General features: G+C 38.7%; 2 protein-coding genes across 4 annotated transcripts in view; one reads left to right on the plus strand and one right to left on the minus strand.

The window, feature by feature from the left end:
- Positions 1 to 27,936, plus strand: part of Cmss1 (cms1 ribosomal small subunit homolog) — a 294,908-nt gene that overhangs the window by 40,389 nt on the left and 226,583 nt on the right. The window lies entirely within an intron of this gene.
- Positions 1 to 27,936, minus strand: part of Filip1l (filamin A interacting protein 1 like) — a 237,594-nt gene that overhangs the window by 32,960 nt on the left and 176,698 nt on the right. The window contains exon 1 of one of the 3 annotated variants that reach the window (XM_057764099.1): positions 8,385 to 8,463. The exons of the other annotated variants lie outside the window; for them this stretch is intronic. The gene's annotated coding sequence lies outside the window, so the exon portion shown is untranslated. Of the gene's footprint in view, positions 1 to 8,384; positions 8,464 to 27,936 lie in introns of those variants that run through there. 3 annotated transcript variants of the gene reach the window in all.

Genomic DNA, 27,936 nt, shown 5'->3' on the forward strand with positions numbered 1-27,936 from the left:
ATCCAGGAATAGTTCTCCAGCACATATGACAACAGCTCTTCTTCTCTCAGGTGATTCTTCCTTTGTGTTTTTCCCTTAGCAAAATGTTAGCCATTTTAGTTATGGCTGTCTCTGTAAGGAATGGTCTATTTATGGCCAAATTAAAGAGAAATTTCTAAATGTATTTTATCTGTTTGCTGTATGAAAATCCATCCCTAAAATTATAGTTTGCATCAGTTTTGAATTTTAAGAGTAGGAAAACTATTTTATGTTTTTATTAGTTAAAAGGCTACAAAAAAAATGAAAACCAGAGTTTGTAAGCAGTTGAAAAAGCAATTTTATCAAGCCATGTTTCCAACAGGCAGGAAATGTTGGGCAGAATCTTCTGACTTACTGCTGCTGGGCCTTCTCTCACCTGCCTCCCACCTCCCCAGAAGCAGGAGGAAAACAGTATGGTTTCATGACTAAGCTCTAGAAAGCTTTGGACAGTCTTCAAACCTCGGTTCCACAAGACAAAAGCCTCCAGCAACTTCAGAGTTTTTTTTCCCCTTCCTTTCCTGTTTAATGTTGTACACAAGTTAATATGTCAAGAGGTCATATGGCTCATCAAGCCTTAATGGCTTGAAAACTGAATAGAATACCTTACTTGGACTTTCATGACATTCCAGTTTTTGTTTCTTTCTATAGAAAGTATTTGTTGTAATCAAAGTTATAGGTGTAGTTAACAGCAAAGAAGTACATCTTCATGTTCTGACATTTAAAATGTCATGCTAAACTGAAAATACATGGGACTGAGAAATTAACACTTAAGGGAGAGGCACCTAGACTGTCAGTTGTCCTAAGAGAAAATATAAGTGCCTGTGCCTAGGATCCGACCAAAGGCCGTTAGCTCAAGTTCTCACTTGTGTGCCCATGAAGTGTGGTGGTGAAACTTCCAGGATTAATCAGGTTCCAGGCTAGTTTTGAAGCTTTTTGTTGCCCACTCTCTTCCATACTTTAACAGTTTAGTAACCTGGGTCTTATTTCAAGTGACAAACACGGTTAGGAAAGCTGTGGGTTTTTTCATGGGGAAAGATTGCTTTCCAGCAGGGGAATAAGAGAGTTTTTCAGAGTGGTTGAACTTAGGTCAGAAACATAGATTTCTCCAGTAAGCTGAGTTTTCCTTTTATTGTTGGGTGTCAGAGAACCTGAGCTCTTCTGAACAGCACCCTACAGTGCATTTCCTGGGACCCAAGGCAACGCCTGCATCTCAGTCTGGTGGAAGCTCATAGTAAGCCCAGCTAAGTAGGGAACATGATCCTTATGTAGGACAATAGGCATAACTCAGTGCTAGAGAGCATCTCTTGAACCTGTTCTGGGTTATCCCAGCTGCTCCCTCACCACACATAATCCCTTCACCTTAAACACTGAAATCTTTTAAGTCGTTTTCCTGTCAATGGAAGTCTAGGTTGTTGTGAAGGCCAATTAATGGGTTAACTAATTGTGGTGTGTGTGTGTGCGCGTGCATGTGTTGACCTTGTTTTAAACTTTTGTTTTTAAATTTTTAGGCTCTTTTCAACAGTGAACATTCCTGGAATAAACCCAGCATCATTGGAGGGTTCTATTCAGAAGTCCGTTGATGTTTGCCTTTCTGTGAACAGTTCTTTTCAGTTTTGTAAGCCTGGCTTACTTCTATTCTAGTCTCGACAGCCCTTAAGTTTATGGCATCTCTTCAGTATTGCCTTGTATTGCTTCCTAATTTGTTTAATATATTGTTTGCTCTTAAAGGATTGATACTTCTATACCCTTCATTTATGTTTGAACTCTATATACACAAGAAGCATTTTCTTGGACTATAACCCTCTTGGGATAAGTGGACTAGAAGTCTCAGAATTACCTCTTATTAGAGCACATGAAACAGTTTTATTGCTCTTATTCCTATTACTTCTCCCTTTACTGTGAAGTGTGAAACACTTGGAGGGAAAGTTAGATGAAGTCCAGATAGGAGAAACTGGTCAGAAAGCCTTATTGTTGCTCCCCTTGATTCTTTGTATGTATGTTCTATCTAGTGTGTTTAATGAGACGAAGGAGAGTCTTTCAGGGTATAATGTGTGGAGAGGTGAATGGAACCACCAATTTTTTGACAAAGTTGTCACCTCTGTTGGATAGGTGACATACTGTGACAAACTCTATTTAGTAGGTCCCCATATAAACATGTATATGTGTTTATATTTGTATAATATATATAGAGAGAGCTATTTATATATTTATCTATTAGCATGTAATATATAAGCATGCATTTATAAAAATTTATTATATATTAAAATGTTTTTTATAATTTTATAATGCCTCCCATCTCCCTTGAGGAGGATGATGTGCTACTTCAAACATGATGGGTTGAGTATTTATAATGCTAGTGAATGAAATTCTATTTTTCTAAGGTAATCTTCCCTTTAGTCAAATGCATCCATTTCCTACAAATGCCCCAATAATCCACTCTCTTTTGCTCTTTCCAGTTAGCAGACTATCAGGCTGAGGCTAAGCGACTGATACAGCATTTCTGCATTCCTTTAGTTCAGCAAACCCAGGACATTTCCCTTGTGCTCCTGGGTCTAGCAGTTCCTTTCTTCAAGTTTAACAGTTGCAGATACTCAGTCCAACTGCAATGGATATTGTACATTCCTCTTATTATTTGCTCAAGAGATTGTTTTTGTTTTGATTCGCATTAAAAAATTTTAAAGGAAGGGGGAAGAAAATGTGGTTCACCTTTAAACTTTTGTTCCCAGACTAGTGGGCCATGGGACACAATAAATCAGGCAGTTTTGCTTCTGTCAAAGCAGCCTATCTTGAAGGACTGCTCTTAACCCTGAGGCTGCTCTGTAAATGATTATGAGCTCTTGCAGGGCTAATGTCCTTATGTTAGGCTGACCCGGAATTTCTTCAACTGATCTATTTGTAATGACAAGATCAATACCTTGAATTTTTATGTAGATTTTCTACTTGGTCAGAGATCCTATAAGAATTGTTGCCCACTCTTCAGTCTTTCCCCAAATACTGAGATAGTTGGGATAGAGGACATTGTCCCTTTTATGAGGTTTGGGGAAAACAAGGGTACAAGAGGTTGTCCCAGTGAATGAATGACAGAGCCTTTACCCTTACTCTTTAGTTTCACCATTGAGATAGTACTATTTGTCCGTGCCAGTAGTGTCACTAACAAACAGCTTAGCAAATAGCTAAGTTCTGTTGTTTAATTTGTTGGTGGGTAGGAGGTAGTTGAGGTAGAATCTCTGCCAGGCTGGCCTTAAACTGGTTCTTTAACAAGAATGACCTTAGATTTCTGACTCTCTTTACTGCCTTCCAAGTATTGGGATTAAAAGTATGCACCTACTTCACAAAACAAAACCACACACATTCTCACATTGCTTAATTTTTTAAACAGCTAATCTCTGTGATTAAGTGTTTGACTTAGGATATTGAAAAGTGGAGATGGAACCAAGGAGCACTGAACCCTATGTGTAAGAGGCACTGATGAGCCATTCTATTCTTTGTCATCAGTTCAAAGCTAGGCAGTGCGGTGAACTTTCTTGCCCTACCTACCAGTCGGTCTATCTTATTCTTAGCATAGTTTGCTTGCTGTTGCTGAAACCAGATATAAGACCTACGCTGGAGTCAAAGTTGGCAAGGAAGTTGCCTAACTTTGGTATTAGAAAAATACTTCTCATGGAAATTTAGATATAGAAAGTACACATAGAAACTTTGGAGTCAAAGTCCAAAGGAAAGATAGTCTGCTCTTTTCCAGTTACTGGGAGTTATTTGACCTCATGCCTGCATCTTCCAGGCCCTCAGCCGAGACATGAGATTAGAAATTCAGAGGAATCTATACTTCATTAAAGACAAAACCACTCTGCTATGCTGTGCTCTTTCATGCCCTACGGCAATTCACCTGGTTCTCTTTCACCACTTTCAATCTCATTATTTTGGGGGAAGGAGTTAAAGGAGATATGGAAAGATGGGCTGAGCGCTAAGAAGCATTTGACTTTGTCTGTGTACACAGTAGACCTGGGACAGTAAGTTCAAAGCGGATTCACTGCCTGGACTTGATCTTACTCTCATTTGTTTTTTGGCCTTTTTATTTGTAAGTCAGTTCTCTGGTTAATTCAGATAGTAACAAAGATATATTTGGGTCTTGTGATGAAAATGTAGAAGGGCCTATGCTCAGTCCATCATTGGCAGAGTACACTTTCCTTTCAAATCAGAAGCTTCTAGGTTGTAGATCATTTATTCATACATGTATTTAATGTCCTTGTCCAAATGACACACCTACTAACAACAGCTAGATACTTTCCTAGATGCCTGGGAGAAAACTGTTCTAAAAGTGATACTGACATAGTTTATAATCCCATATGCAGACAGTAAACTAGTTAATGTATGATATAATGTAGAAATGCATGGTGGCAAACAGCCTTCAATGGCGACTTTCCTGAATTTTATGGTCAGTGTTTTGATAGTATTGTCTGATTTTCAAAAGAGGGTTTCTTGATAGCCTAGGAGGTTGGTGGAGTAGAAAAGTGTTTGGTACTAACAGTCACCTGCAGGGTTAAAATGTCAGCATACGGTCTTTGCACAGCACCCCTCACGTTCAAATAAAGAGTGGGCTTTGCCATCCAAATGACCTGATGAAGCGTATTGACTTCATCTCACTCCTTTCCCTTTGTTCTCTTGTTACTTATTAATGAAAACATACCCCCTATTTTGTTAATGAGTTTTATGTCTAAATTACCACATACAGTACCAAGGTTACTTCTGAGCTCTGTTTGTTTGTCTTTTGAGGACCAATTAAAGGAGAAACCAATAGTGGGCTACAGTCCAAGAGTGGAGGAGTCCTGGCTCTGCCTGAGTGCAGAGCTGGTGCAGATCACACTGGATATCAGTGTCTTCCACACTGTCAGCCATCTGGATCTGATGACCACTGCCACTTGCAGCTGTGAAGTTGTGCTGACATTCTTTGCTGTGTTAGCTGGCAGTGTGCACACACTCTAGAGGTACCCCCACTGTCCACTTAGAACTTACTAAGGTCTGTCTTACATGCATATCTGTGACTTGAATGTTGATATTCTACTGTAACATATTCTGTCTCTTGCTGATAACTGGCCTTTGGACTAGAATAAGCAATTACAAATAGAAACAAGAAATTGGGAATGTGTGCCTGCACCTCTGTGTCCCAGTAATCACTTACCCATCTCTTCCTCATACCTCCCTACTCCTGTCTTGTGCAAACATTCCTTAACTTTGTCATCATAAAATAACTGAATTCTTAAGACTTAGACTTATTTGGGAACCAGTTGAGCATAGGAGTGTGAGGATGGTTAGACTAGAGAAAGAACACTGCTAATGTGTTCTTTACTGTTCTTGAACTCAGAATGACAACTGCTGCAACCCTATCTTAATGTGCTGAAACTTTTTACACAATCATGAAGAGGAGGTTTTTGTCTCAAGGCTAAAAAGGAGTTTGCTTGGCAAGCCCTTTCAGCTTTTTTGCCCAGGTTTCCCAGTCAGAGGCACTGCTAATGCAGATTAATGAGGGAAAGAGAATCTCAACTCTTGTTTCTTAATGAAAAAGATGGCTGTGGAAGTGTTTACACCAGTGTTGGAGATGCTCTACCAGCAATCACTTAACTTCATACAAATGTCACACATGTTTTACTAATAGTCTTTGCAGCATACATCAAACTTAAATGATTAGGTTGGTGGCTCAGAAATACTGCGGTGATGGCAGAAGCACCCATAGGAATGTTGCTTTGAGCATTTGTGATGATGGCTGCAGATGCAACCTCTTTAAAGATTATTTAAACAAAATTCACAGAAACTAAGCAGTAATTGAAAGTGAAGCAAAATTTATAGCCCACCACAAATGAGATGAACTTAACTTGAAATTAATGATATGCCCAAGAGGTGTAGGGAATGTTAGATTTTTCAAAGCAAATGATTGGCTATATGAACAATAGATGATACCTATCAGGCCCTGAGGAAGGCTGAGACCAATATTAATTTCTATTCTGATTAGTGAGTACTCCACAATATGTAATTTCTTTCTGCTCCATCCTTCTTTTGCTTTAAATAAAGAGGATGTGTGTGTGTGTGTGTGTGTAAACCTACATAAAATTAGTGAAAATTTATTCTTCCCCAATTCTCAATTTTTAGACTTCAAAATCTGTTTATTACCAGAGGTACTTTTTTTTTAAGGGACCAGAACAGAATTTTAAAATGAAACCCATAGTGTGAGAGTGTGTGTTGGATTTCCCATCAACTGTTGCAAGAAGACTGGAAAATGAAGACAAATACTTGATTCATGCTTTCACGTTAGCCATTATCACAGTCTATCAACAGCATTAGGAAAATACAACAGAAATTCAGTGATTAGCAGTTAAAGTTAACTGCCATAATAGGGGAAATGAACTTACTAAGCCTAAGACTGCAGTGTGCTTTATTTGAAGATTGTCCTAACAACTGAGAAGTGTTCACCTAGACAGCCCACTTTGAGATTGTATATCCATGATAAATTTGGTTTAACTTTCAGTTGCAAAAGAGGTCTTAGTAAGTTCTTTAAAGCATGCTTAAAAGTATGTCTGAAGAAATGTAATATTAAAAAATGTTATTGAAATGTTTTAAAAATTGGGTGTTTCTGTACTTAAAGGCAGACTAAAACAAACACAGCTATAAAAGTTTCGATAGAGGTTATGATTTTCAACAGTTGAGCTATAGATTATGTTACAGATGGTACTTGAGTTAAGCTGATACAATAATTAGTTTCTGTTTCACTCCTCTACTACTTTAGAAAATGCAAAATACCCTTTTCCCAAGACAGGAATCTTTCAGCTTCCAGTCACTGTCTATACAAACAAACAAAACCCTCCTATCTTGCGTTGTGTTCTGAACATCTTCACAGTGAGCTGGCTACCGGCCCCTCTCTTCATGGTGAGAGACTTCCCTGGGATGAAATCATAGTTTGGAGGGATCTTACGTCTTAGTACTAACTTGCAGTTTACTTAGCCAATTTCAGAACTGATAACATGTACTTTTTCTTTAGAAAAACCAGCCTTTTACTTCTTCAGATAAAATTAACACAAAACAAAAAACCTCACAGGCAGCAAAAATAATAGGTGTGTTATGTACTTTTAAAACTCAACCACAAGAATAACTAAAAACGTTTCTCGATTTTTGTTCACATTAAAAATACTGGTTCAATTTTAAATCTCATATCTAACTCCCCCCCCCACTGACAAATACAAATAAAATATACATTTGTACCTCAAAATGGTTGTTCATTTCTGTTAAACATTTGAACAGTAGTTTCTATGGTCTTTCCAATGCCAACAGTAGTAAAGCATTTTCAGCCTTTAGAAAGAGGCCATGGACCCTGAGCTCGTAATTATGCAGACTTGAAAAACAGGCTATTTAAAAGGGGAAATGATTCTTTCGGTTCCTAAAGTTTTGTTTTACACTGTGTTCAGATCAGATAAAGGTGGAGAAGTCATTTCCTATCTCCTCTTCTAGTGTGCTAAACTTAACATTTTAAAAATTCCACTGCTGATCTTTATTTTGAAAGGTAAAGTAAAATATGTAGCTTTCATTATCTGCCAAATGTTCATTTCTACTGTAAGCCTTCATTAATAGCAATGGACTTTTCAGATTTACGTGTAATCATGGTTAAAGTGCCAGTGATTAAAATTATTTTGCAGATGCTACTTTCAAAATTAGGTTTTAAAATATATATTATCTAGAACATTAATCTACAGAGGATAAATAGCTTCATCTCTTAAATGCAGACTGTCCTCTACAAAGTAGAGTTGAAGTAGAAAGAGCTAGAAACGGAACAACTTCCTGGTATATATAGATTGACATGCATTTGAGCCCGAGTAGTAAAAGATTCTTTTTTGTGTGTCATCAAAAAGTTATTTTAACGGTCAGTTTCATCCTAATTCCAACTGTATTTCCGTTTTAAAATTACTTTTTATATTAAGACTTCTAAGGAAAAAGCTAGCGCTAACAAATCCAATCCCATGTGGCAGGATTTCGCACTCTGAAAGTTGAAGTCCTGAGGAGGTAAGACACTGGAGTAGAGCTGTTACAATGGAAGTCCCCAGCCCTTTAGACTCCTCAGTACCGGTAGCCACTTGGGAAACCCATGGAATCCATACCCCTCACCTCCCAGCTAAATTTAAGTCGCAAGTCTTTTCCAGGCCGCCAAGAACTTTGAAGTTCTTGAGTTGGAAAGGGGCTTAAAGCTGGCAGTCACTGAGTGCGCTCTGTGAAACCTGCCTGCCGCTCTGCAGCTGAGCCGGTGCTGAGAGCGACGCTGCACACTTGCCCCTGGTCCGGAGGCGGTGGCCCTGCGGGAGCCGAAGCGGAGACTCTTTCGGGCTTACCTGAGCTGCCGGCGCCGGGCCGGGCGGGGCGGTGAGCCGAGCCGCGGTTGCGCTGCGAGCGGCTGTGCGCTCTCCGGGAGCCTCCCGAACAATGCGAGCGGGCTGCCGAGTGCGCCCGGCCTAGGGGCGTTACGTCACCGCTCAGCCTTATAAGGCGCGCAGAGGCATGTGCGACCGGCCGGGCGGCGGGGCCATGACAGCCCAGACCCTCAGCCCAGATCCTCCAGTCTCACAGACACCGGTGGTGTTTGCAGGGTCGATCCCCGCGTCCCCTTTCGGGTGTGGGCGGTGAGCCTGACCTGCGCCCTCCTATGAAGCTGCCCAAACTTTGGGGGTCAAGGTCGACCCTCCGCCTCCTCCTCTTCCTGAGTCTAACTACTAAAGTTGCTGATTTAAATTCTTAAATACACACCCTCATTCCTGTGTAAACTTTTGTAAATACATTTTTGTTACACTTGTTTTTGAGTTTCTGGGGGAGGCAGGAGAAGAAAAAGAGGTTTTTGGACATATCGACTTCAAACCTCTTTTCTCTTTGTAGAGAGTAGGGGTCCTCAGAGGATAGTGTTTTATTTCCTGATGATGTAACTACAAAACAATTCTTCAAGTGATGGGAAGGCCAGATGAAATCTTATTTTCCTGCGTGTTTACTGAAAAAACCTCCCTTTTGCTCATTTCTGCATGCCTGTGTTTTAACGAAAGCAGTTAAAACTAATCAGAAGTGTTGGCAGGGAAAATATTTTTAAAGAAATTAAATGTTTTGTGCTGTACTTGTAGGACAATGTATAAAAATAGAACTTCAGAACCATTTTAATCTGTTCTCCTACCGACCAAATAAGACAAAAAACTTAAAGACACAAGAAGGAAAACATTGGCCAAATATGACTGGATTAAATCTTTTACTCACTAATGTGGGACAGATTTCCTTGTATAGAAATCTTCCTCCTTGTAACTGAGCGCTGACCTCCTAATTACCTTGAACATCAGTAAGAGAAGTTCTATCCCAAATCTATGAATCTGAAAAATAAATGAGAGATGTGGATGCTTCAGATGGGTAGTTTTAGTAGCTTGAGTTTATTTAAAACCCCTTTTAAAATCACATTAAAATAGTATTGCTTCCTAGTATGGTGCACATGTCCGTAGAGTTATTGTTCCCATGTGTTTGTCAAGCAGGAATAATGAAAATGGTGAGCTTACTTCTTTTGGTCGGAGGGGGCGGGGGGGGGGGGTTGGACGGACCCAACAACTTAAGAGAGGATGGTTGCAGAGTATCGAGGTAGTGTTGTTGGGAGCATGGCCCCAAGTAAGCATGGTCTCACTGGAAAAGTGAGTCTCTTACTTTTTAGACAGCTAATAAAGACAAGTGAATGAACATACTCTTCATCTGAATTTATTAGAATTTAATATTTGTTTTGCAGTATTGTCTTGATACGTGAGATGTTGGTTTATTAGTTTTACTGCATTTCTGTGTTTGATAAGTACATCATGCCTCTACTTATTAAATACACCCATTGAGACAGTTGATGCTTTTTCTATTTTAAGTGAGATAAAGTGACTGATGAAAGTTGCATGAAACATGGACTCACAGCATCAAATGCTTTTATCCGGAAGTGAGCAGTTCATGGCTCGCTGTGCTTTTTTTCCTTTTAATGAAAAATTTCCTAAGATTTGATACCGCCACCTATTTCCTCTTGAGAATTTTGCACTCATACTTCCCATTCATTTTCATTCTTTGACTTCCCATATCCCCTGTGAAGTTATTCCTCTTTCTCTATAGCTCTGTTCTTCTAGTTTCCTAAGCAAGACAAAAGAGAAGTAAGGCTTGTATGCCTTACTTGGTGCCCTATTGTCTTTGAGGCACTGGTCTCTGGCCACTATGATTCAGCTTTCCAACTAAGGTCATGGTATGTAAGCAGTTTCTTCAGTAACCAATAATAACCCTTGTTTACCGATCTTTTACATCATTCCAGTGGCCATCCTTTGAGTTTTATGTGCATACCATCATTTAATCTTTCCACACATTTTGAGATAGAATTATCAATACTTTTCAGATGAAGAAACAGACTGGGGTCTCTTGACCAAGGCTGCACAGTAATGGAAGTTATGATGCAAGAACTTAAGCAATATTTGACATAATCTTGGACTTAATTCTTCAGAGGCTTGCTCAGTGGTGTCTGTCATTGGCAAAGGACTACTGTGATTTACTTGAGATATTTACAGCTGTTTTCTACAGACATATGATGAACTCGGAAGGCAAGAGTCAGTGTCATTGCACACTTCACAGCCGTGTTCCCCAGCTGTTCATTAACTAATCCTATGGTGTCATTCACATTGGGGACATGGATTTATATATGCACCAGGACAGTTTTATAGGAGGCGGCAGCAACAGGACATGCTCTAATAAAGTTAGAGCACCAGAATGATAACGTGCAGGTCTTTATTGGACACAACCACCACCAGAGCTGTATCTGCAAATTCCGGCCAGCCATTTGTGGTGCCTCATTGGCTCTCAGGAGCTGCTGAGTAGATTTTCACTTCTTTCCCTCTTCCTAGGATATTTCATCTTGAACTGTAGTTTTTGTTTCTTTCTTACATATACTCATTATGAAAATAGTTGAGATAGGATTACTGCACTTTAAAATTGGCTGAGAAAAAAATTACTTTCTTGTCTAGTTCTGGCCAGTTATACTGTGCTTCTCTTCATCCTACCATTACGAGTTTCCTATAAATAGCAAAACAACAAATTAAGGCCCCTTTCTACAATTAGTCATCTGCCTTTGTGATCTAAATAGGCAGTTAGTTGGTTTAGGTGTCATTTAGCAAAGGAACAGAAAAGCTTTCCTGAGTTCGAGGCCAGCCTGGTCTACAAAGGGAGTTCCAGGACAGGCTCCAAAGCTACAGAGAAACCCTGTCTCGAAAAACCAAAAAAAAAAAAAAAAAAAAAAAAAAAAAAAGAGAGAGAGAGAGAGAAGAGCTTTCCTGCAGAGTAAATTACTTTCTAATATGAGAAAAGAGGTTTTTAGATAAAAAGGCAGAAGTCCAGGAAGGCCTAACTAAATTTAAGCATAGAAGACTACTTTTTTCCCTTTTCTTCTCTCTCTCTCTCTCTCTCTCTCTCTCTCTCTCTCTCTCTCTCTCTCTCTCTCTCTCTTTTTCTGATACAGTCTTATGTAGCCAGTCTCAAACTTGCTGTGTAGCTGAGAATGATTGGACTGATCGGCCCCATGCCTCTCCCTGCCTAGGATTACACATGCACCGCTTTGCTTATGCCTCTTGCATGCTAGGCAAGCATTTCACCACCTGAGCTGACTACCAGCCTAAAACGTACTTCTTAAATAGTCAGGAGTAGTTGTTCATGGCTTAATTTCATGTGGTTTAAGCTAATAAGATTATTATGAAGATTATAGCAACCATATCATTAATAAAGTCAGTCATTGCTAGCCATAAGCACAATTTAATACAATTGTTGTGTGCTGTTAAACATATCAAGCCAATTATTCTTTGTGAGGGGGCGGGTCTTATTTCTTAGATAATATTTCTCCTTGTCTGTTTCTTTTTTGTCATCAAATATGTGCTAGAGAACAGTGATAAACTGAACTTTCTTCAAATACCCAGTGATGATTCTTTATCCTAAATGGGTTAGTATACCTTGCTACCTAAGAGCTCTGTTTCAACCTATTAGGTAGTAGCCATATCTCTGGGTATAATGTGTTTCCTTTTTTCTCCTGACATAATACAGGAGAAAATACTAACCTCTCTTAACCATGACTTTGCTAGCATTAAGTGGAAACAACCCTGAAGCCATAAAGGTTTTACTGCAGTACATTGTGTGCTTCAGCTATTTTATCATTATTTCTTGTTGTTAATCTCTTGCTATACCTAACTTATGAATTAAAATTTATCAGAGATATATGTACATAAGAAAAACACTTTTGCGGAGTTCAGTATTACTGTCCTTAACTTCAGGCACACACAGAACATCTTAGAACTTAATTCCCAAAGATAAGGAAGGATAATTGTTAGGAAAAAAAGAAAGCAGTAAACTTCATGGTGTACTTGGTCCAGATTGGTAACCTGAACAGAGTAAGGACAGTCTTGAATGACTCAGGGAGGCAAAGCTCTGTAGCCTTGTAAAGGTTTAAAAGAAAATGGCCCCCCGAAGTGTGTGGCACTTTTAGGAGGTGTGGCCTTGTTGGAGTAGGTGTGGTCTTGTTAGAAGTGTGTCACTGTGGGGTTGGGCTCATATATGCTCAATTACCAGCCAGTGCTTCGGACCACTTCCTGTTGCCTGTCAGTCAAGATGTAAGAATAAGAATGCTCACCTTCTTCTCTAGCACCACATCTGCCTGCATGCTGCCTTGTTTCCCACCATGATGATAATGGAGTGAACCTCTGAACTGTAAACTGCCACCACGATTAACTCTTTTCCTTTATAAGAGTTGCCGTGGTCATGGTGTCTCTTCACAGCAGTAGAAACCCTAATACGCCCTCCATTGTTTTTGGTTAAAGTTGCATTGCCAGCAGTACAGTCCTCAGTGCTAATGTATTCTCAAAAAAGTGAAGAAATTTTACATATAATTCTGCCGGATGAATATTGCCAGTTGGTTAATAATTCAGTCACTTCATATTGTGGTGTGTGTGTTTGTGTATGAAAGAGATGTGTCTTTCTAAATTTATACATTTTAATCATGTTGGTTGGTTTTCTGTAGACACTGAGTCATTTTAAAGCATGCATTTACATATTCTTGATAGAATGGTCACAAAACCAGCTGCTTCCTGCTGTCCCTCAACATTGCATGGCCTTGTTCATCACTGAGTGAAGGAAGGACTTGTGTGGAACAGAGATCTCTTGTTCTTTTTTTCCCATGTAATTCTATGAGATAGATGCCGCATTCCCATGAGCAGGCCTGCCAAGTAGGTGAGCAGAGTGGCTTGGAGAGAATGAATAGGCATAAACACGATGTCACCATTGCATGGGAAGCAGGAAAAGCCTGCTATTTAGGTCCAATCCATTTGCTTATTTATTCTGACAAACATTTTGTGTTTCCTTGGCAACTAATAATAGTTTTGAGAAATTGTTGGACTCACAAGTATTACTGTAGGAGTAAAAAACCCTCGAATCTCAGAAATTATAGACGGAAAAGACCTATTAGTCTTCTTGCCTCTTGCCAGTACAGACTGTCCTTAGAATTTTATCTAGCCTTATTTTTTAAAGGGACTTTGTCAAATAGATTATATTCCATGTCTTAAGGAATGTGCTTTTAAAGAAACTAGTTTGACTGAGCTTTTCATGTAGATGGAGAACTTGTTATCTAAGGAGAAAGAAAAGCCCTTTTCTTAGACCCAGTTTGTACTTAATAATAAACTTTTAAAATAGGTAACTTTGTAAGAGCCAGAAAATATCAGCATCACTTTGATCTCTGTAGTTTTTCTACTATCTGTTGGACCTACTCTATTCAATGAAGGATCTATTTAAAAATATATTACAATGCCGGACAATGGTGGCACACACCTTTAATCCCAACACTCAGGAGGCAGAGGCAGGGAGATCTCTGGTCCTGAAGGATACATTTTAATATCACCCTAAATATTTGAAAGTGGAATTCATGATTGCATATATAATTATATAAGGAATAGCATCACAGCTAGTTTCTCCTTAGTAGAATAAATATTAGGAAGTCAACTTATTTACTTATTTACTCATTTTATTTCATGTGTTCAGAGTTTGCCTCCAACAGGGCCATACCTCCCAAGAGTGCCACTTCGTTTGGGGCAATTTTCTTAGAAACCACCACAGAGGGCTAAAGAGCTTTGCCTTTCTGAACCATTTAAGTCTGTCCCTACTCGGTTTGGTGCCCATGAAGGTAGGTGAGGACATCATGCCCTGGAGCTGTAGTTACAAATGATTATGAAATACCCCATAGGTGCTGGGAATTGAACCCAGGTCCTCTGCAAGGTCAACTGCTCTTAACAGGTAAGTGATATCTCCAGCCCCAAGTCAGAATGTTTAAAAACAAGATTCAATAATTCTCATCAGACAAGAGTTTGCCCCCAAACAGGAAACTGATATTGATTTCATTTTATAAGGTTAGTGTTAGTGCTTGGGAGCCCAGCAGGAAGTCATGTATAGAACTGTACTTCTGAAGTCCAGCAGGAGTCGGGTGTAGAACTGTACTTCTGAAGTCCAGCACTAGAGAGGTTGTAGGAGGACTGAGTCCAAGGCAAGATTGAGTTACCTATGAACACCCTATGACCAAAACAACTCAAAGCACAAGCAAACAAAACATCCAGACAGTAACCATGTGTCTGTCTGGAGGCTGTCTGCCTAGTGTATAAGCAGGTGCTTTCTAGGAAGCTGTTTATGCCCACTTTTGCAAGTCTCAGTACTTCCCATGTACCTTCATGGACTTCTTTTTTTTTTTTTTGGTTTTTCGAGACAGGGTTTCTCTGTGGTTTTGGAGCCTGTCCTGGAACTAGCTCTTGTAGACCAGGCTGGTCTCGAACTCACAGAGATCCGCCTGCCTCTGCCTCCCAAGTTCTGGGATTAAAGGCGGGCGCCACTACTTATGGTCATCAGTGGCCTCCTCATTAGTGGGATTCTCTCAGTTAGGCAGGGACCAATCAGGAACTCTCATCTCTGTTCCCATCTGTTGTTTCTTTATCTGAATGTCATGCATTCTGTGATGATTTAAATAAGAATAACCTTGATATGCTCATGTATTTGAATGCTTAGTTACCAGGGAGTGGCACTATTTGAGAAGGATTAGGAGGCGTGGCCTTATTGGAAGAAGTATGTTACCGAGGTTTCAGACAACACCCCTTGACTTTTATGGCTGCTTTCCACCTTTCAGTTCACTTTGTCTTCTGTCAATGTAGGTAGATAAACAACTTCCTTTTGGTTAATAGTTGGTCAGTTCATCCTGTTTTTTTGACCCTTTACTTTCAACTTTACTACCTTGTGTTCTAGTAAATCTCATAGTTAGGAATTAATGTTGATAGAATTGTTTTACTCCAATTTGCAACCTTTGTCTCTAGCAATGGCATTTAGTCTCCATTTGCAGTAATTGTTGACATATTTGGATTACCTTTTTATTTTTATTTTTGTGTGTGTGTTTGCACATGTGTATTTGCCACATGTATGTGTATGCTCTACGAACCTGAAAAGGGGTGTCATATCCCTGGAGCTGGAGTTATAGGCAGTGGGTGCTGGGAGTTCTACTTGGGTCCTTTGGAAGAACAGCCAGAATTTTTGTTTGTTTATATCTTTTTGAGACAAAATGTCACTGTATATCTCTGACTGGCTGGAAACTTGTTTTGTAGACCAGCCTTCAACTCACAGATATCTGCCTGCCTTTGGCCACCCCCACCCCCAGTTGAAGATGTGTGCCACCACACCTAGCTCTGTGAGGAGCAGAGCTATCTCTTCAGCCTCCCTACCCACTTTGGAAGTTACGTGTTGTGTTCCTGTTGTTAGGGATCATTTACCTATAAGTTCTTTCTCTCATCTTAAATTCTAATATCTCAGGATTCCCAATGTTTTAATCCTTTCTAGAGTTTTGTTTGTGTTTGTTTTTAAGCTGTGATGACACACTCCAAATTTGTTGTTGTAAGCTCTAGTTGTTCATAGTTTCTGTTACAGTTTTAGTAGATGATGGCTTAGATGCTCCAGTATATTTATAATTGCTTGCTTATATTATCCTTATATTTCAGATTTTCATCTGGGATCAATTTCCATCACTCTTTTGAAGCTTTTAAAGTGGAAGTCTGTTCTTCGTACGTTCTCTTTTTATTTATTTGAATTTGTTTCACCTCTGCTCTTAAGATTTTTCCGTGTATAGGCTTCTTGGCTGACACTGGTTTTCTGTTAGCTCATAGACAATATTATTCCGTTCTGGCCTAAGTTATTGTCTATTGAATAGTCTATCATCTTTCTAATTGCCATTCCTTTATTTCTTTGGTTGTCTTTATGATCTAACTTTTATCTTTGATAGTCTAGTTTTAGTGTGCTGTGCATAAGCACAGATTTATTTTGTCTTTCCTAGTTTCCATTGATATTTCACTGACTCTGAAGATTAGTGTCTTCAATTCTAGAAAATTCTCAGCCAATTATTAACTTTTCAAACCTGGCTTCTGAGCAGTGCTTACTCATTTCTGCTTGGAAATGTACTTAGATTAGACATATGTTAAGCTTTCTTTTTCTGTCTTCACATGCGTTTTCTATTCTTCCATCTGTCCCGTCCGTTTGGTTTTTCAGACTGTACTCTGTGGAGCTCCATCAGAGGACATTGGTCATATGGTAGTATGACTGTACGTCCTTCAGATTCGTCCTGTTCACTAGTTCCACTGCTTGATTGACAGTTATTATATACCTTGTTTCCAAAGGTTTTTCTTTCACCCCTACAATGGCCACTTTTAGAAGTCTCCTGTCTAAGCAGGTGCTATTAATCCCCGTGGTTTTCTTTTAACCAGTGAAACACAGCTCTTGTGATGCCTAGCAGTTTATGTCTAAGGACTTAGTAGATCTAATTCTATTTCTTTTAGTTACAATCATTGTGTGTTAATTTCTGGTGTGTTTCTGACTTTTATATGAGGTATTATATTGAGAACTTTATATTTCGGGATTCTTTGAACATTGTGTTGAAAGTAACACCTGCCAGAAAGAGTTTCTACTGATTTGTAGCTTGGGATATTTCCAACCCCAAAGTTCTGTTAAAAACTTAAGCACATGCTATTGTTGTTTTGTTTGTTTTTGTTTTGTCTACTTTCTGGTTTAGTTTTGGACCACCCAAATAAATATGAATGTGGCTACAGATTCTCATGTGGGCTACCCTGTTCGTCTTCCTCACAGGGTTAGTACTTTCCTATTGCTAATGTCAGCTTGTAAGGAAAGCAGTTTCAATCCCCTGCAGTTGGTTTTGTTGCTAAATTAGCCTGACTTGGACAGTGGAGCTCTTTGCAGTCCCAGCCTCTTGTAGGATTAGGGAGACCATAAAATTTATCAAACTTTACCTTTGTTACCTGTGACACCATGAAGTCAAAATTTAAGTTCATTCGGTTTAGAAACTGCTGCCAAAGAGAAAGCCACATTTGGTGTTTTGTTGGCCTGGCCAGGTTGTCCTGTCACTCTGTCGATGTAATTTAAATAGTTGCTTTGCATTTTAAGGTGTGTCTGTGGGATGTGTGTGTGCCTGAGGATATGCAGTCTATTTCACTGTCAGCAATGGATATTAGACTCATATAATCTAATATTGAAAAATCAGTTGGAAAACTATGTAAGAAACACAAGATTAGTATGCTAAAACCTTTTATATGGCCATAATGTACTGGACTTTAGGATAACTTCTCAAGGGTTTGCATCTCAGCATTTTCACTTTGATTAACCCAGCTGCCAAATCACATAGCTTTGTTCAGATATAAATAAGCCCAGTGAATAGAATAGCATCTGTGTTTTGATCTTTATCAAAGATAGATGAGTTAGGAGACACTGGATAGCTTCCCCTGGGCTTTATAGCTAGCTGTCATGAGTAGTAGGTGGTGGCAGTCTCATTCTGTGTACTCTGGGGAGAGTTTCTCATGTGATTGATACTTCCTGGAGGAAGCCAGTTTGAACTGGGCAACTTTTCACAGAGCCCTAGATTACTAGACAAGTGTCTGATTTTGTGTAAAGTATAATTTATTCAAGATGGCTTCCTATCTTTGGAGAGTTATAGGCTTTGGCAACTTGAACCCACTTCCCTCTACTGCATACTAGCCTAAAAATAGTTTACTGGATTCTTAAGTGGTCCAGAATGTAAGTATCCTAACAAATGGCAGAGGCAAGTATGCCTCAAGTCACAACAGATTAACTGGGCTCCTGGTAGCTTAAACAATGATGAAATATATCACAGTCTATCATGCCTCACCCCACCACTACACACACACACACACACACACACACACACACCAAAAAAAAAAAAGTAAATAAATCTGGGAGAAAGGGAATGAACTCAGGCTCCAGGCTTGGCATGCTGCCTCTGGTTCTCTTTCTTATGACTCTGGCCTACCCTCTTGATGGTCTTATTGTTTCAGTGGTGCTGAAATTTCCTCTGCAATTCCAAGAATCTCATTCAATAAAAAGTATCCATTTCTTGTTATCACCATAGTCAAGAAGCTACCTTTATCTCATATTATCTAGAATTGCCAGAAGATAGGAGAGTAACGTGACTGATCTATAGGTCAGTCATATTTTATCCTCAACCTGACTGCGTAATGGCCATGTTTGTATGAGTTCTGTAGGCCTAGAGTCATTCTAAATTCTCTTTTGCATAAGCTCGAAGTGTTATATTGCTCTGTCATTTTTCTTGTAAAGAGTTTGGAGACCCTGTTGATGCTGACCACAAAGAGAGCTAAATTAGAGATGATGAGATTATGACTCATAGAGACAAGTATCAGCACCTTACTTGGGTGAAGAGCCAAGGATGCACTATGTCTGTTCCTTTGAGGAGTCCTGGACACTGAGACTTTTTGGACATTCCTCATTTGTGTTCAGTGAATGTGCCTAACATCTCCAGTGGCAAATTTAGCATCTGGACGTCAGCTGAAAAGCATTGCTCACTTTATATAGAATTTCAAGTATTTTTCTCAGATCTAAGACTAACTAAATTTTACCTACTCATAGTAGATCACTGAGAATTATGTTGTTTAATCCTGTGGTGGCACATGCTTTTAATCCTAGTACTCTGGAGGCAGAGGTAGATGGATCTCTGAGTTCAAGGCCAGCTTGATCTATAGTGAGTTCAGCCAGGGATGTATAGAGAAACCCTATCTTGAAAAAAACAATCAAAAGTTATTTGTTTGATAAAAAGCATATAGCTAATTCTTCTATTGTACATATACATGTCTTCACAAAAGGGTTTCCATTTGCTTTCATCTCTACAACCACTTTTTGTCTATAGTTGATTTTTTTTTCATATAGAAGTAGTTCTATGGTGATTGAGGATGATTTCTATTTGGTAGAATCCTCTTTCTAAAATATATACATTTTACTGCTCACCATGACACTTTGAAGGTAGAAGCAAGTTCAATTCCTTCTTTGCTGAGTTCAGAGCTGTTTCTATTAACTGTTCTACAATTTTCCTTGTATTGAAGCAAGGCATTCTTTTTAAGCACGTTCAGTGGAGATCAGTTTGGGGTGAAGAAAAGCCAGTTATCCTAGAGCCAGCATGTAGCAGGCATTAGCAAACTGGGTTCTGCCCATTCCTACTGCACTATTTACCTACTGTTATAACCTACTTTCTTTTGCTATCTGCTAGAAATTAAGACAGATCCCTAATTTAAGATTCTTACAACTGGAAGTTGTATAAACAAAACAGATTGGGTTCATACTAATCCAGTTACTCACTGCATGTAAATCATTTGATGTATTGTTCATGCAGAGGAAGAATCTGAAAAAGTGCACAAGAAAGTGCCATTGTGTTGCACAGAGTGTGCTGTCTGTTTGGATGCGGACGTGCACTCACGCTGCTGTCAGATGTGGACAAAAGAGTTACTGGCCCCATTAGTCCTGTGACCTGGTGTGCTCTTCCCTCCTTTCCAGTTATGATTGCTATTTCCTTTTCCCCTTTTTCTTATCATTTAATGTCCTTAAAGGTCAGGGGTTTTTCCCCTCTCTTTTTCTCATGGAAGAAACATAACAGTAATACTGAACTTAGTTTCCCTTTAGATTTTCAAGCAGTTTGCTGTTTTATAGCAAGCAGGGAAATAAATAATCTTCCAAACTTAGGAAATTCCCAGTTTTGCAAAAGGACCATCTGAAAGGTTCATTTTTAAGCTATTACTCCATGAAAGCAGCATTGTTAAAAGAATGGAGTTGTTTCTCACTCTAGTAGAAGAAGGCATACTAATCCCACATTGAAACTGAAACCCTATGTTTAGGTAACTGATAGTATGATGATTTTGCAGCATAATAATAGCATAGTTAAAGAGATTTATATGTACCGTGACTATTACAACATGCACTGGAGGACAATATGCTTGAAAATGTATAGGTTTTAAGCTATATTGGGTCAACTAACTTTTTGTAGACCAGCTGAGAGCCCACATCCTATATAAAATATGATATTTATTAGTGAATGTGTTCTACATCCCCACTTTGGATTCCAGGTGAATACCTCCCTGTTATTTCCATGGCAGCCCCAGGCCAGCTAGGCTTGCTTAAAATTAAGTAGCTCTGGAAGTGATCTTGCTCTCCAGGTGTCATCTTTGAATGGACTTTGAGTAGGTTTTTTATATAGAAAGAACATTCACAAATCAGGTGTTCATAACCCAGAGAATGTGTGTGTAAATATTTTTCAAGACCAACATGATGAAACTTTACTGTATCTTCATATTTGCTACCCCAGGCAAAAGCATCAAGTCTTTTCAACAACTAGCAGTCCCCAGTGCTCATATTGGAAAAGCTGCAGGTGCCCTCCATTAAGGGATGGTACAGGCTCCGTACTTGTCAATCGGCAGGACTTTTTTGTTTAGTGCGATATCCCTTTACTCTGCATTGTACTACTATCTGTGGACTCTTCAGGCTCTGTATTTTATTTTTGCTTATGAACAAGGCCTAATGTTTTGACTGACAGTCTTTTCTGTCAGTGCAAGTTACAGGTAGTTTCTGCTGCTTATCATTTAAGGTTTGTTGTTGCTGTTGTATGACAACATAGCAATGTCATTGTTTCCTGTCACATACTGGTTTCAGTACATCAAAATAATACAATTAATATTTATTTCTTAGTACTTTAGATGCAGTACTAGATTTGCATATTTTGTCTCCTTAAATCCATTCTTCTTTAGTGGAAAACCCCTTCCTTTTACCTGTCATATTTTTTTTCATATTTTTTTCTTCTGCAGCCTGAGCCCATGAAATAGGTGCCTCCTTAATTAAGACTGAGTTAACGTTAGGTAAACTCTTGCAGTGATCACTAGGAAAGATACTGAGGCTGGTGAAAGTTGTACAAAAATCCCTTCACCTACTTTAATCAAGGTCTGAGTTTAGATATGGTCCTTTTGTAGAAGGCTTACTGCCTTCTGGCAGGAGGAGCCATTTGCTTTTTCATGGAGTTGCTGTGGTTCCATATTCTAAAGCATGAGTCACGGATGTTTTTATGATTACACATCCCTCCTAGCATATGAGGAATAAACTTTAGAGGAAGGGAAGTTAAGAGAAAACAGAAGTGTGAATAACTGCTAATGGTGCTGTCTGTGGCTCCGTTCCGTCTGCCATTTCATCATACATAAAGAGTAGGTCAGAGATTCCTTTCCTGGCAAATAAGTGGCAACATATGTTTGAAACAGCGAATGGAAAGTATAGAGGAAGATGGCAGGCACATGGCAACAGGGAGGCCAGGGAAAATTTGTTGCCCTGATGTTAGCCACCTAATTGCTATGCTTTTCGCAGAGGTCTGTTTTCCTTTTAAAAGACTACATGCCCCATTAGTATAGCATTTCTGTGTATGAAATGTGTATTTCTAGTTGGAGTGGAGGTAGCTCCTTCAACTTCATGAATGGCAGTCACTTTAAACCTTAAACATCATACAGAGTCCTTGAGTAAAAAGTCCCCAAAGGATAGAACCCAGTCAGGGATGTTTTCTTTGTTGTCACACATTCCAGAAGTCAGGACTAAGTTCTGTAGCCAGCCTACTGACAACTTAGTGTGGCCACAAGCTACACATACACACACACACAGAGAGAGAGAGAGACTAAGATAGAAAAAAGGTTATTAATGATGCATGAAACTGGTGGGTAACTAGTCCTTCCAGTATTAGTGGATTTAAAGTTCATTGATGATGGACCCCTACCCCTCCTAATCAGCAGCCTGTGAAACAGGAACTGAAACTGAAAAACTTGGTTACCCGTCAGAAAAATGGGATCTAGGTCCTGGCCCTGGGTGGAGACATGACATTCTAAATTATCTAAAAGCATACAATATACTGACTAGCCTGCGACTTTCAGTAAAGAATAAGGAGATAACATTGTTCACTGTCTTATACATTAATCTAAATGGGCCTTTAATCACGTGACTGGACAACTGCTCAGTAAAGATGTCTGTTCTTTTTATATGACCATTATATAAAATACCAATTTAGGGTCCAAAAATGAAGAAGAGTCACACTGCCTTGTTTATTTGTCATCCAGCTGCTTTCCTGCGGTCACAGCAGAGTTGACAGCTGCACTAAAGACCATCTGGCTCAGAAGGTCGAAACTATCCTACCTGGGCTGTTCTTTGGTTCTGGTAATGAATACATTCAGTAGTACATAGCCATAAATAAATATAATCCAAAACAAAACAACCAACAACTTAAAGTTTAGCTTTATATATTGAAATGAATTTATATTTATCTGACATCAAAATTTGAATTATCTGTTCTATTTCTTTTTTAGAACTGAGTAGTCTGTATTTTCTGAAGCTTGATACTGTTGCCAAAAAAAAAAAAAAGAAATAATTTCTTGTGGCATACTGCTGTGTAACTTAGTGTAGTTTAGGGAAAATTTTGCACAGTGAAAGCAAAAGACTGTTTTAAGACTCCCAGATTCTGAACTGGGTTCTTTAGCTTCTCATTTCTTTGTCATACTACTTTCCCCAACCCCAAAGTGGGTTATTAGGGTTTTAGAGATCTCTGCTAAGAGACCTCATTACAGAGGACCTTCTATCATGTGTAAAAGTTGAACAAATACTCATGAATGTCTAGTACTCATGCATAAATTCAGCTATTTTTGCTTTTGATCACCATGACTAATTAAAATCATACTATATTTGTTTTGTTTTAAAGTGACTTGGATGGTCATATAAGAATTTCAGAAAGGAATGGGGAGATGACAAATGTAAACATGATGACCGGTGTTTGAATGCCTAGCTGAGCAAGGTGGTGTGTGTCTAACTCTATCTGGTGGGATGGGAACAGGCAGATCCCTGGAGCTCAGTGGGCTTTGGGTTCAGTGAGGGACCCTGTCTTGTAAAAGAAGATAGACAGTGATTGAGGAAGACATTTAACTTCCAGCCTTCACTTGCAAGCACATACCACGAGGAACATTCATAGAAAGTGAAGTTAAAAGACACTTCGTGAACATTGAGCCTAAAGATCTCATAGAAATTTAATAATTATTAATACTAATGCAAATCAGATTTCTTTTTCAATTTTATGCCAGCTAAGAAGGCCTGAGCCTACATACTGAAAAAAGGTGTGTACTCCTTTTTTCACGACAACTATAGTGAATATGCTTTTGATTATATTTGATAGGGATTTTTATGTGTTCATTTCTTTAGAGGCTGAAACTGAGAAGTCTTTTTGTTTCATCTAAAAATATCTTTTAAAAGAAAATAATGTCTGATGTTTGTTAATATTTATTTACATCAACTTTATTTTAAACAGAACATTTGGTTATAGTTTCAAAAGCTCATGTTTGATTTCCTGTATCACATGATTATACGGGAAGGGTGTTTTGGTCATTTTGTAACACATACTTTTATCTTAATAAGCGTTATTAATGCACTAGACTTAAAAGTAAAAGTTGCGCCTTTTAAAATCATTGGAAATAGTTCCCCTAAAACTTTTACAGAGTTTTCCATGAATTAAATTGATTACACAATTAAAATGATCAAAAGCTATTGCATGTACAGATTTTGTGTTTGTAAAATCTGACTAGTAGCTGTGATTATTGTCATTTTCTCTAGAATTTCCCTCACTTCTCTTGTATTCTTCCACAGACTTTTTTTTAAGTCAAAGCATGAGGATTCCTCCATGAAATATAACTTGAGGACAGGCATTTAGACTCCCTCCCGCTCTTGACCGTGAGTCCACTACAGACCACCTCCCAGAAACCAAGTTGACTACTCAGATTATGGGCAGAGACATCTTAAATTCTCTGCATGCCAGTTGTATAATCTCTCTGTATTTCCAATCTGCCGTTCGTAAACTTAGGCCACTGGGGAGTACTTTCCTTACAGACCATTGAATTAATTAAGTGAGGTGTATAGCATGTAGCTGCTTGCACAAACGCATGAGTAGGGTACATGTTTAACTAGCTGGTTATCGTGAGTCTCTTCCTCAGCTGTTGTCTGTGTTCCAGTTGTGCTGGAGTATGAAACTCTGTATTGCAAAGTCGGAATCAACTTACTAGAATTTTAGACTGAAACAAGTAGAAAAGCACAGGAACGCTTTTTTTTAAAAGTTAGGCAACACGTATATGATGATGTTTCACGCATGTATAAGTGCTCAGTAAGTATGTATAGAATGAATAGGTTAAATATGTTGTAAATGTCTTAAAATTCTAGAAATCAAGACATTTCAAGTGTCTTTAGTTTAGGGCAGTACATTCAACTTATTTTAGTAAGGTATGAATAATAAAGATGGTGATGAGGATGTTAGCAAGTAACATACCTGGGCTTATTGTGTGTAAAACACTATTCTTAACCCTTTATATTCATGTAGATTAATTCTTTGAGTATAGCGATCCTGAAAAGTACTTTTATTATTCTCATTTAATCAGTTAAGAGACTTCAAGAAACCAAGTCTCCGAGTACTCATAAACAACCAATCACCAGGTTCATACCCTGGAATTTGGCTTTTAACTATTAATTTATCCCTGTACATGAAAATGTCATTTTCAAAGAGCTTAGTCAAACCTTTTCTCCCACCTTTCAACTCTTATCAGACTTTCATAAAGCGCCATTCTTGCCCAACTCACCTATCTTTGCGCTTCCATACGTAAAGTCTAAAACACCAATACAGACTTCGCTCTATGATAGAATTACCTAGAGAACTGTCATTAGTACTAATGATTAAGTCTCAAGATTCTCCCTCGGTTGCTGTACATGGGACTTCTCTGGTGGTTCTAGTATACAGAGAAGTTTTAAAACCACTGGTCCAGAGGATTTACCAAAGGTTTGACTATATACTGTCTAGTAACATCTTGTAAAACATAAACACTCCAGGAAACTGCAGCATTGCTTTAGGGACTGTGCGTCAAATGATTATTAAAATTTTTCCAAAAGGTGGTATTGAGCAAAACAAAACGGCTCCTAGTTAGAGAAAGATAGTGTTTTCCTTTGGGGCTACATTTCGCTGCTTCGGTGAAAGAGTAGCCCAATTTTACTAAACTGTTTAGGGAAATCGGTATTTATTTCAAATGTTTAGGTTCTCTTTCTCAGAAGACTAATGCCAAATCCTCAAAAATGTAGTGACAAGCAATGACTCATTTTAGCTCATGTCAAAACAATGTGCTTTTGTAATTTTCCTGTCCCTGGAGAAGCTATTAAACACTGAACAAAATGCCTCAGAATGAACCTGATTGAGTGTTTTAAATTATGTATTTTTGCTTGGCTGTTAGCCAGATGCTCATAGGGAAATCTCACTGCACATCAGGACCTGTGATTTGAGCAGACAATAATATGACACTCTAAAGAGCGGACGGCAGCGGTGCAGTTCTGAAGCCAGTGGTCAGCAACGTCTCAGGTTCTTTGTAGAAACAATTTATGGAACTGCTTTTCCTGAGTTCTCCTTTGTTAACCTCTGGACAGGGTGTGCCTATTGAATTTCCTTTGCATCATCTTGTTGATAAATAGCACAGATTCCAGCAAGGATAAGAACAAGCGCAAGCACACACTTTAACACACATACACACGCGATTTGGATTTGTTTCTGTGAAAGGAGCAGCACAAATGTTGTTCATAGTGGAGTTCAGCATGATGTTGCACAGGTGTACAGAAGGTGTTGCTGATATAATACCAAAGTGACTTTTCACTAATTTCCTAAACACTGCCTGCCAGCACTACACTAGTTCTATAAGAGACTTCTGCTCTCTTTGTTTTTTCAAGACAGCGTTTCTCTGTGTAATGCTGGCTGTCCTGGAACTTACTCTGTAAACCAGACTGCCCTCAACCTCGAACTCAGAGACCCACCTGCCTCTGCTTTCCAACTGCTGGGATTGAAGGCATGTGTCATCACCTTCCTGCTTAGATTAGACATTTTAAAGATATATTCATCAGTATACATGACTCTTTTCCAAGTCCCAAGACTTTTTAGTACTAAGCAGCAGCATGTTCTTTGAATAGAATTTAGGAACTTGGTCTCATTATCCTTGGCACAGTTTATTCCATACTCATCATGTGAGAAGAAGTGGAAACTCTGTAGATAGCTGTTGAATTGAATAGGCATGCATACTCAATTGCTCATTTTTTTCCTTTTTTTAAAAGAATCAGTTCAACAAGAGGCATGGGAACAGTAGTGAAAATGAGATAAGCTTTAGGTAATTCTATGGAATGTTGTTAGGTTTCCATTCCTTATGAAGCTATCCTGATACATAAGTGTATGTACTTGTCAGCTATTCTCAGATGGAGAATAGTGTGGAAGGTAGTCACATGAAATATACCCCAAAACTCATTTTGATGCAGGGGAGAAATGTTGGACTCCATTTCTTTGTCAGCAAGAGACTGGACAACTGAAAGGGTTAACAAGTCAACAAAGTTCTTGTCTGGAAGAGAGTCACACTAAATGCAACACAATAGGCCACTTTCTTACGAAAGTTTTAACAGAGTTTGGAGTTTTCACACAAACTCCAAATGAATGAGATAGGGTGATTCCCATGTGGAGATAGTTTAAGTGTTGGAAAACCTGGAGGTGGAAATGGGTATGCTTAAAATCTCTTCAGATTATAAGCATTGTGGGAGGAGAAGCAAAGTCTAGAATCTGATGGCTACTAGTTGTATAGTTCTTTGTGTTTCCATTTCCTCATCTATGAAGGAAGTACTTTTACTCACAAACCCTTATCATCTGATGATTGGGGTCATAAACAAATGACCACCACACTGCTGGGTTCAGTTCTCCTCCCTGCCCATTTTTAGCTGATTCCCTAAGCAGCTTATGCATTTTCTCAGGCATTAGTTTCTCTATCCATAAAACTTTGCTAATAAACATACCTATTACATATGGTTATTGTGAAAAAAATTTAAATTGTAAGCTGTCTCCTCCCTCCCTCCTCTCCTCTCTTTCTCTCTGTGCACACATGCAAATTTAATCTGAACAGGTTGTGCAGTTTTAAAGTATTAGTCACATTGGTTTGGTAGGCTAAAAAATAAAGTTTAGAAGAACTGTAATTGGATGATGACTGAGTGTATAATTTTCAGGCATCTTCATAGGTTCCTGTGTAAAACATCCTTTGTAGATCCATGATGGAAGACCCTGGGTATTTTGGAGCACTGACTAGACCCCACGAAGGGAATTCTTGCTTTAAAAACAAAATGAAACAACAACAACAACAAAAATAGGATGTTTCATCCAAAAATACTGCACAAACACTTGAAAGAAAGATGAAGTTAGGTCCTTGGTGCTTTATTTACTTGTACTAATTTGTCACAAATGAATAAATCTTCATTTAGTAATAGAAAAATATGGCCTTAAGTAATAGAAAACAAGCCCAAGCTAATTGAATTAAGCAACATCCTTGGGCAGGAAAAGTAACTTGAGATATGCATCTTGTTTTCCTAAGCAAATACTCTTATTTCAAAATCTAACTGGGCCTTAATTTGCTTACC

This window comes from Chionomys nivalis, chromosome 3 (assembly GCF_950005125.1).
Source record: "Chionomys nivalis chromosome 3, mChiNiv1.1, whole genome shotgun sequence".
Classification (NCBI taxonomy): Eukaryota; Metazoa; Chordata; class Mammalia; order Rodentia; family Cricetidae; genus Chionomys; species Chionomys nivalis.